The sequence below is a fragment of the Colletes latitarsis genome, chromosome 8 (assembly GCF_051014445.1).
Source record: "Colletes latitarsis isolate SP2378_abdomen chromosome 8, iyColLati1, whole genome shotgun sequence".
In the NCBI taxonomy this organism is placed as follows: domain Eukaryota; kingdom Metazoa; phylum Arthropoda; class Insecta; order Hymenoptera; family Colletidae; genus Colletes; species Colletes latitarsis.
Window position 1 is genome coordinate 23,868,733 of NC_135141.1, and position 8,591 is coordinate 23,877,323.

Below are 8,591 nucleotides of genomic sequence, written 5' to 3' on the forward strand. Positions count from 1 at the left end.
GTTCCCAGAATAAAACATTACGCGAACGTCTCGTAATTCTTCCGTAAAGAACTTTGCGAAGAATTCTTTTACTAGATCGTAAATTATATAATATAGTAGCCTTTCTCAAACTTAATTTTTTCCAACTGTTGATAATTTAAAGAACAAGCCTAACGTCGACGCTGTTTCCCCAACGTTCCTCGGGCTCCTCGAAGATTCGATCTCGTTTCGAAGGCGGTGTTAGCCCGAGGCTCAGATCGCAGATTAGTCGAGGCGTTGTTGAACTCTACTTTAAATAACGCACGATTATTAACGAAACAGAATATCGAGAAAAGCGATCAACGATCGCGAATTCCGTTTTCTTGTTCACGGGGCAGGGCTTACCGATTTTCCATGCTTCGTTTCAGGCCGTTCTTATTTTATTCCTTTTTATTCGTTTCCCGGCGCTCGCGACTATCGGTGTACGAGGAAACATCCGAAAAGATGAATTTCGCCGGTGTCCCATCCTATGCAAACGTTCCGGTTATTTGTACAGCGTTTCGCATCTCAATGGAAACGTTATTCCGTTTCGAAATAATTTTACTTGGTAATACGATTTTCTGTTTACCCCGCTTTCTTTCCTGCAACGAAACTGTGCATGTAATGTTACGCTCGCCGCTGCTTTCTGCTTTCCGCGACCGTCTTCCACCCACGAAAATTATTTTTTAAACGACCGCGCGACGACTCCTCTCCGTCGTTATTGCCAGAAGATCTCGGTAGATTCTTAGAAATTTTTATGCCCGAGGCACCTCGCGTTGCGTTTGGACCGTTAATTCCAGCGGATAAATAAAAAAAGGTGTTATCTAGAACAGGTGCTCGAAAGCCGAGGCGTCCCTCACTAAAACGCCAACTCAACCCCCCCGTAGGTTATCTCGAGAAATCCATCTAAATGCAGTCTCAACGCATAGACTAGTCTATAATCCGGGTCTAGCTTCCAGAGTGAAATAGGAGTGAAATAGGATCAGTGGGCTCCCACGAAGAGACTCTTCGAAGCATCCGGCGGAGAAGAAACGACGAACTGGTAATTTTCAGGCGGGAATTACGCGTTCGTCGTTAGCGAGCTAGAGACCAGGCGGACTCTAGGACCCCGGGCCTCTGGTAAACGCGGCAGAAACCGTGGAAGAACACGCGAGGAGGCACGTTCGTGCCACGGAAATCCCGAAGCTCCTTGAGAAGCGCGAGCTAAAGCCGTCGTAAAGTACATATCCTTGCAGTTAGAGCCGAGCATCGGGGATCTTTGCATGAGGCGGATCACCGTCGTCGTACAACCTACGCGGAGGTGGCTGCAGATAGGAGGAGGAGGGACAAGGGGGACCGGGAGGGAGGATGAAAAACGAAAAACAGGACGGGGCAAGGGTATACCTGTAGGTAGCCAAGCCTGGAGAAAGGCTGAAAGAGTCGAGAGTCCACCTTAGCGGGAGGAAAGAACGACCAAGAGAAAAGAAACGGCCACCTGGTGCATGGTCCTGCCCATTATCAACCAGAATTTAAACTTTTAACTCTCTTCGACGATTTACGATATAATATTTCGTCGTATGAGGATTGATTGAAAGTTGTTAGATTTTGTTTCTTCGTTCTACTTCGTATGAAGAAGCTCAGAATCAGGATTTATCGAAGTAGTAATCGTTTGAGCGTTTTGAAAATATCACGACCGAAGGGGGAAGAAGAAAGAAGCGGACGTAGGAGGACGTACAACAGGAAGACGGATCGAAGAGACCGCTAAAAGAGTAGGAGGAAGAACAAGTTGGGTATCGACTACGGTACTACGGTACAACTTCGTAGTAAACAGACTGTCAGACTGTGCCTCGATTTTGTACGCAGTAGACAGTCGAAGTTCCTGTGTGTTTCGATAAAGCAAATTACAGTCCTCCTTGCAATCTCGACCGATGATGATTGAGCCGTTTATTTTGAAAGTGGCGCAAGTCCATTTATGTTCGAATCGAGATATTGAAGGGTTTGCGTTGGTTTAAATTGTAAAAATAGTAGAATAATGTTTTTGGGTTTCTAAGAGTGTCAAATTTATCATCGCAATTAGCATAATTAACATTATTATATATATTTTAAATATATTAGTAACAAGTTGCTTCAGAATGAAACGATCATGTAAAAATGTAACTATTAAGGTAGCTAGCTCGATTTTTTTGGAAAATGGACTCAATTATGAACTACTGTTACGATGAACGAGGCACTGGTACTTTCAGAAGTTCCTTCGAAGGAAGGTTGTCTTCGGGACGTACGCCACCGTTCTCGCGTCATCTGCACCCCGAAAGAACCAAACTGCTCGAAAATATTCCGAGTTAAACTGTAAATTAGACGCGTATTAACGTTTGAAAATTTCATTTGCATTATTACGTAGCGTGACAGTTGAGGTAAGTGGGGGTTTCGAGGGTCGAAAGACTCGGTAAAAATGTCTGTCTAGTCGGTTATCTATTTATTCAGAGGAAAAAGGAACAGCCGTGCAGGAGTAAAAATGCTCACGGAAGGATGGAACGCGGAGGATAGGAGTTACGAAGCAGAAGAGAAAATCACATGCTCGCGGTAGGAGGAGGCAGGCGGAGAGAAGAAGAACGGGTACTTAAGCGTGCCTCGAGCGGAAGAGGCGAATAAAGCGCGGCAAGAAGTCGGGGAAAAGAAGAGAGAACAAGGTGAACGCGAAGTCTACTTAACGGCGAAGAAGATAATTACGAAAACGAGCAACGCGAACGCCCCCCCGAACGAGTGTCGCGCTATTTGCGGGAAACGAGGAACGAAGGACCCGGAAGTCGAGGGACAAACGAACACGGTTTTCATTTTTATTTTATATTTTACGATTGTCCGTCAACGCTGAGAAGGTCGAGCGGGCGAAAAATAAAATTTGCAGCGATTCGGTCGAGCGGAAGATGGTACAGGATTTCGTGGACGAAGGAACGAAGGAACCGAGAGAGGAAGAAAAATGGCGAGGAGGAGGAAGTGAGTCGGCGGAGTCGAGGAAACGAGCAAGAGAGCGGTGTGTATCGGTCGAGGAGGAAGACGGTGTACCAGAGAACGAAGTGGAAGAAGAGGAAGAGGAAAGAAGGGAGCCAAGGTAAAAGGGAGACGTGCGAGAGAGGTGGCGAGGGGACGAGGTCTGGGTTGGGTAAGGTGAGGGCTCCTACGGGTGAGTACCACTCACTTCATTGACTCGTGCGTACGCCCGCACGTCTGTCAGTCCATCCTCACTCACTCGATCCTCGCACGGCCTCGCAGCCGCTCTCTGCGTAGTCCGGTTCTCTCCTTGGAGCTCCACGGATAATCCCGTCCACGTAGTGCACGACCTCCGGCGAGTCGAGGTCGACCGAACCGACGACCGCCCAACGACCGTGCTACCGCGATATATATCGTTCCGTTTCGAGGCTCTCGAGTGGCTGGAACCTGCCCGCCACCGGGTCGAGCAGGATGACCCTGGCCGGTCTGGGAAGGATCCTCGCGGTCCTGGCGCTGCTGCTCCTGGAAACCTCCTGGACGAGGGCCAAGCCTCAGCAGATCAAACCAGGTGAGCGTTTTTCACACTCCCCGGGACCAGAGTCTCACGGAAACAATCTCTCCAACGTCTCGCGTAGAAAATAGGGAATTCGATTCCTTCGCCATTGTCTCGTTTCGTTTTTATCGAGACAAACGACGCCATAATTGCAGAGGATTCGTAACGAGGGAAGAGATTCCTCCTCGTTCCCTCGTTCGTTACGGTTCAGAGTTTATCGACGCGGATCTAGCGGATGGAAAAAACGACGCCATTGTCGGGGAGCCGTATCGACAGGCTTCCGAAGAAAGTCCGCGATCGACAGACGTCAACGACGAAACGCTTTTTTACCCACGTGCACGAGAAACCATTGTCTTTCCGGCAAAATGAAACTTGACGCCGCTGTACTCGGAGATTAATTACAATTAGACGCGGATCGAGATCTGTGTACCACCTGGAATACAGTTTGAGAGACCCTGGTCCGCGACATCCGACTTTGTATCGACGAAAACGATGGAAAAAGGCAAAAGAGCGAAGCAAAGAGCAACAGGGATCGTTTGTTGCGCAATGGGTCGGGGCCAGGGTGAACGCACCGATGAACACACCAGGATTCGTTCGGAGGCGCGATCGATCGGGATCGTGATCGTGATCGATCACGCGGATCCGGCCGTTGTCAGGATCCACCGTTTCGATTTTGATCTCTCCGCGTACGAGAAAGCGTTCGTTTAATTTATGCAAATTTATTTAAACGGATTCCGTGCGTGTCGCGACTCGCCCGACGCGAATTACGCGTATCTTCTTTCTCGCTTTCGTACGCCGCCGAATCGGGACTCGCGTGTTCCACGACCTCCTAATGCAATGTTTTCCAAACCAGTTAACGACCGTGGGAGTACGCCGACAATAATTGTTGCTAGTTATACGGGACGCTCGATGTAACAGTCTCGACGACTTTTTCTTTTTTCGACTGTTCCACCGAAAAAAGTGTTACGCGAATCGATCAAGCATCATCATCGTTGATTCTACGATCCTAAAATAAATTCTACGGGGATTTCGTTTAATTTCTCATTATCGAAGAAGAAACAAAACAGTAGAAAGGTGCGTGTACATTTAGGACTTTCTTGGCCCTGAAAGGTTCGTTGGAGGCTACGTGACCAAGCTCGCGTCCACGACGTCCCAAACGTTCGTGAACTCCGTTCGATAAGACCACCGAAACCACTGTCCAGGCCACGAATCGGCCGCCTTCGGGTTCGCATTGCTTAAAAGTGACGCCTGTACCGAAATTTGCGTCACGTTTGAGCGTTTCGGTTCTCGTTTAACGATCTGTCTGGCTCGGGCTCAGGGCGGAATCGTCATTTAAGCGCTGAACCGGAGGGGACGCCGTGTGCAGTTAAGTACCACGAACGTCCAAGAATAGTTGGCGCAACGATAGGAACGGGCGCTTAGAGTTTACGTTCCTTAGTACACCGTGAGCTCCTGGCGTTACGGCCGCTGTAAATGTCTAAGAACTTTAGCTGTTTCGGTTAAAGCATGTATATCCCTTTCTCGATGGGAAATTATTGTCTCGTCCCGGGCTGGTCCCTGCATCAAAGTTACCCGGGTTATAGAAATATCGCGAGTGTTCGCGTTCCACCTAACGGAAGGGCGAAACTGCTTGGGGGGGAACGCTGGTCGAAAAACTTCCTCCGCGCAAGTTGTTTCCGAACCGGTATCGCGGAACTTTTAGGATTATTCATTTTTCGGGGAAGAATATGGGTCGTATCCAGAAGTTTCCCAACAGATTTACTGCACTCGCGTAAACATTGTTCTAGGCTAGTTTCCATCTTTGGCGATTCCGCAGTCTAGTGACTTTACGGGACGCAAAGTCGCTTATTGTTTTCGTGTACCCTCTAATTTTCGCTAAAATCATTTCGACGAAGTAGTTCCACCGTCGATCGTCAAAGTGTCCGGATATCAGTGTACATATTTTTTGTTAACGAGTATATTTGTGTAAAGTGACACTTTTCCCGCGTTTGACGCGGCGATTGCACCGCCGTGCGACGTTTCATCCTATCCGGGTGTTCATAAATCTCCACCGGGGACACCCCTATCCGTGCGTCTACAAATTGAAGCCACTCCGGGTCGCCTCTGGTCTTTCTCAAGCCACCGTGACGTATGAAATTCGTACGCTAGATTCCCGAAGGTCCGTCGATCTTTCGCAGAAATCGTTGGTTTTTCCGGCATCAAACATCCATTATCTCTCGCGTCAGGCTCGCGATCGGTCCGCCCCCGCCCTCGAACGGATTCGATTCCCCCGTGCTGGTCCATGGATCGGTTAAGTGATTCTTTCCCGTGCCACCGGTTGGCCAGCGAATGAATCTTACATTGTACGTCCCGGCCAGGCAGACTCTATACATCATTCCGACTGGAAAACTGTACCCGATCTCCTTGGTTGTCCCTTCACCCTCTCCTATATATCCCTCCAGGACCAATTCACCGTGCCAAATGCTCGGGATGTGTCGGACCAGCAAAGCGATATGGAACCGTTCAGGTTTATCGGAGGCAGCATATGCACCCAGAAAACATCTGGTCCGGTCGCGAGATATATCGTCCACGCAACCAGCGAACTCGATTCCGAAGGCTTTCACGCTCGTTGGCCTCCTGCTACGAGAAACCATTCGTTTCCTTCGAGGCGTCCCGAATTAACGGATGCTATGCCACCACTAATCGCACGTAATATGGAACACTCGATTTCGAGAGCTTCTCAAATGTTATTGACACTGAAACTCGTATCAATCTATCTTTTGCAGTCAAAGGGTTAAGCAAACCGAGTCAAGCAACGACAAACTTGACTGATATCTCGTATGGAAATTAACGCTTTCGCTGTCAGTACAAATTGATCGTTCGTATACGTTTTTTATAGTCGGAGGGTTAAACAAATCGAGTCAAGCAACGACAAACTTCATGGAAAACGCTTCCGTTGCTATTTTAAACGTTCGAGCTGTTTTAAGATTGTAATTCCGAAAGAAGAGACGGTTCGTTGGAGCGTCAGGCTAGAATAGTTTAACGAAATGTATTTTCTTTTTAGGAATTCACTCACGGTGGCCTTCGTTCCGCGAAATCGGCTCCCTTACCCCGGAATCATCTCGGTTCAGCTGTTTTCCTTCGTCCGGGCACCGTTTCCACGCGCAGAAGTGGCCAAAGTTTTAATGGAAAGGACTTCGCGGGACCGCGCGATAAATTACGTCGACCGCGTTTAAGATAATTAGAGACGTTGTGTATCGCGCGGTCTCGTCCGCCCCCGCCATCGATCCTCCCTCGCCTTTGATTTCTTTCGTCTTGGTTTTCACATTCGGATAATTAACAGGATTCGTTGTGAAAGTCTCGGGCTAAAATTTAATCGCTCGCCCGCTCGGATTAAAATTTTCTTCCGCGCGGAAACCGTCCGTTTCTCCTCCCTCTCTCTTTCTCATATTTTCATCGTTGGCGAAAATAAACCAGCCCCGTAAAATCCTGCAGAATTCTTTTAATTAAACGCCAAATTGTACAAGTCGTAATAAAGCTGGGAGTCGAATTTTTACGATTAATAGAAAACCGACGAACATACGTCGGCGGAGCCAATATTATGGCGAACGAAACTACGAGGTCGTTCAATAAGTCCTTAGAAAAAGATAGAGAAACAAATTATTTTAGGTAGATTTTTCTTTATTTTTCAACATAATCTCCTTTTAGCTCTATACACTTTTCCAAGCGTTTCTCCAACTTTCTTAAGCCATCTAAAAAGTAAGATTTTGGAAGGTTCTCAAAATAGGTATCTGTTTAGGCGGTGACATTTTTTAAAATTTTTTAAAAAGCGACAAAACTGCCTCAGAGTCGACCACACGATTGCGTTTATTCTCCACTTCCACTGAACGTTTCGAACGACGTTCATCATTTGTGGATGTACGGTCACGTTTAAATTCATTTACCCAATTGTAAATAGTTGCAAACACAGGAGCAGATATGCCACGAACTTCATCCAACTCAGTTTTGATCTCTTTCGGTGTTAAGCCTTTTAAATACAAGTGTTTAATCACCGCTCGAAACTCACTTTTTTTAATTTTTCTAAATAAGCGAAAGTTTCTTGCTTCAATAGGCAATAAAAATGAAATCGTGTGGTGGATATAACTGAGAATTTGACAGTTGTCTAGTGAGTCATGATGCTTACTAAAAACAAAATTTTTCGATGCTACGAGCACCAGCTCTTGGATTTTCTAAGGACTTATTGAATGACCCTCGTACTTCCGCAGTCCGGGGGAATTATTTATCCTAGTGCAGTTTCGGGAATCAATTTTGGTCGCCTAAGTTAACAAACGAAAGAAACAAGCCCCGTGGGTTCGATAAAAATTTAATTTTCCATGAATGGGAGACGACCACACACTGTCGAGGACAGCGAATCGCGTCGCATGCCTGCGAAACCGGCCGCGCCACTTTTCTTTTATGAAAATTAATATTTCCATACCCCCCCATCCGGATGTCACGGCCACGGAAAGTGAAACGGATATTACGCGAGGTATTAAGCGCGGTCAAGACGATAAAAAACGTATTAATTGTTTCCCTCCATCGAGGTCTGGTATCCCCTCCCATGTTTATAATTGCCACGCGTGTGGTCTTTAATCGGAGAAAAGTGCAGAGATACGAGGACGACGCACGGTGGTCCGTGATTCGTATTTATAAAGGAAACCTGACACGGAACAAAGCAACAAAATATAAATTACGATCAATCGCGTCGTTGAACCTTAAAATCTGAAACGAGCATTGGTTTCGACGAAAGATCGGCTCGAGAAAGAGGGAGCGCGGAACGAACTGGTCCCGACATAAATGAAAAGAAGTACGAGGGAGGAAATCGCAGCCGGTGTAGCGGTAGGTCGGCGATTTCCTGAGGACGCGGCGGCCACCCGGTATGTGCTCGGTACGTCCAGGCTAATTACCCGTACCGAGAACACATAATAATGCCAGCTAGCGGAGGGCTGGCCTGGAAAAAACTAGTACAAAGTATCCGTCGTGTCTCTGTGTCCACGGCGAGCTCCTCGCCGGAGTCGTGAATGAGCTCGGTTCTTGTCCTCCTCTGACTAAATGCCAG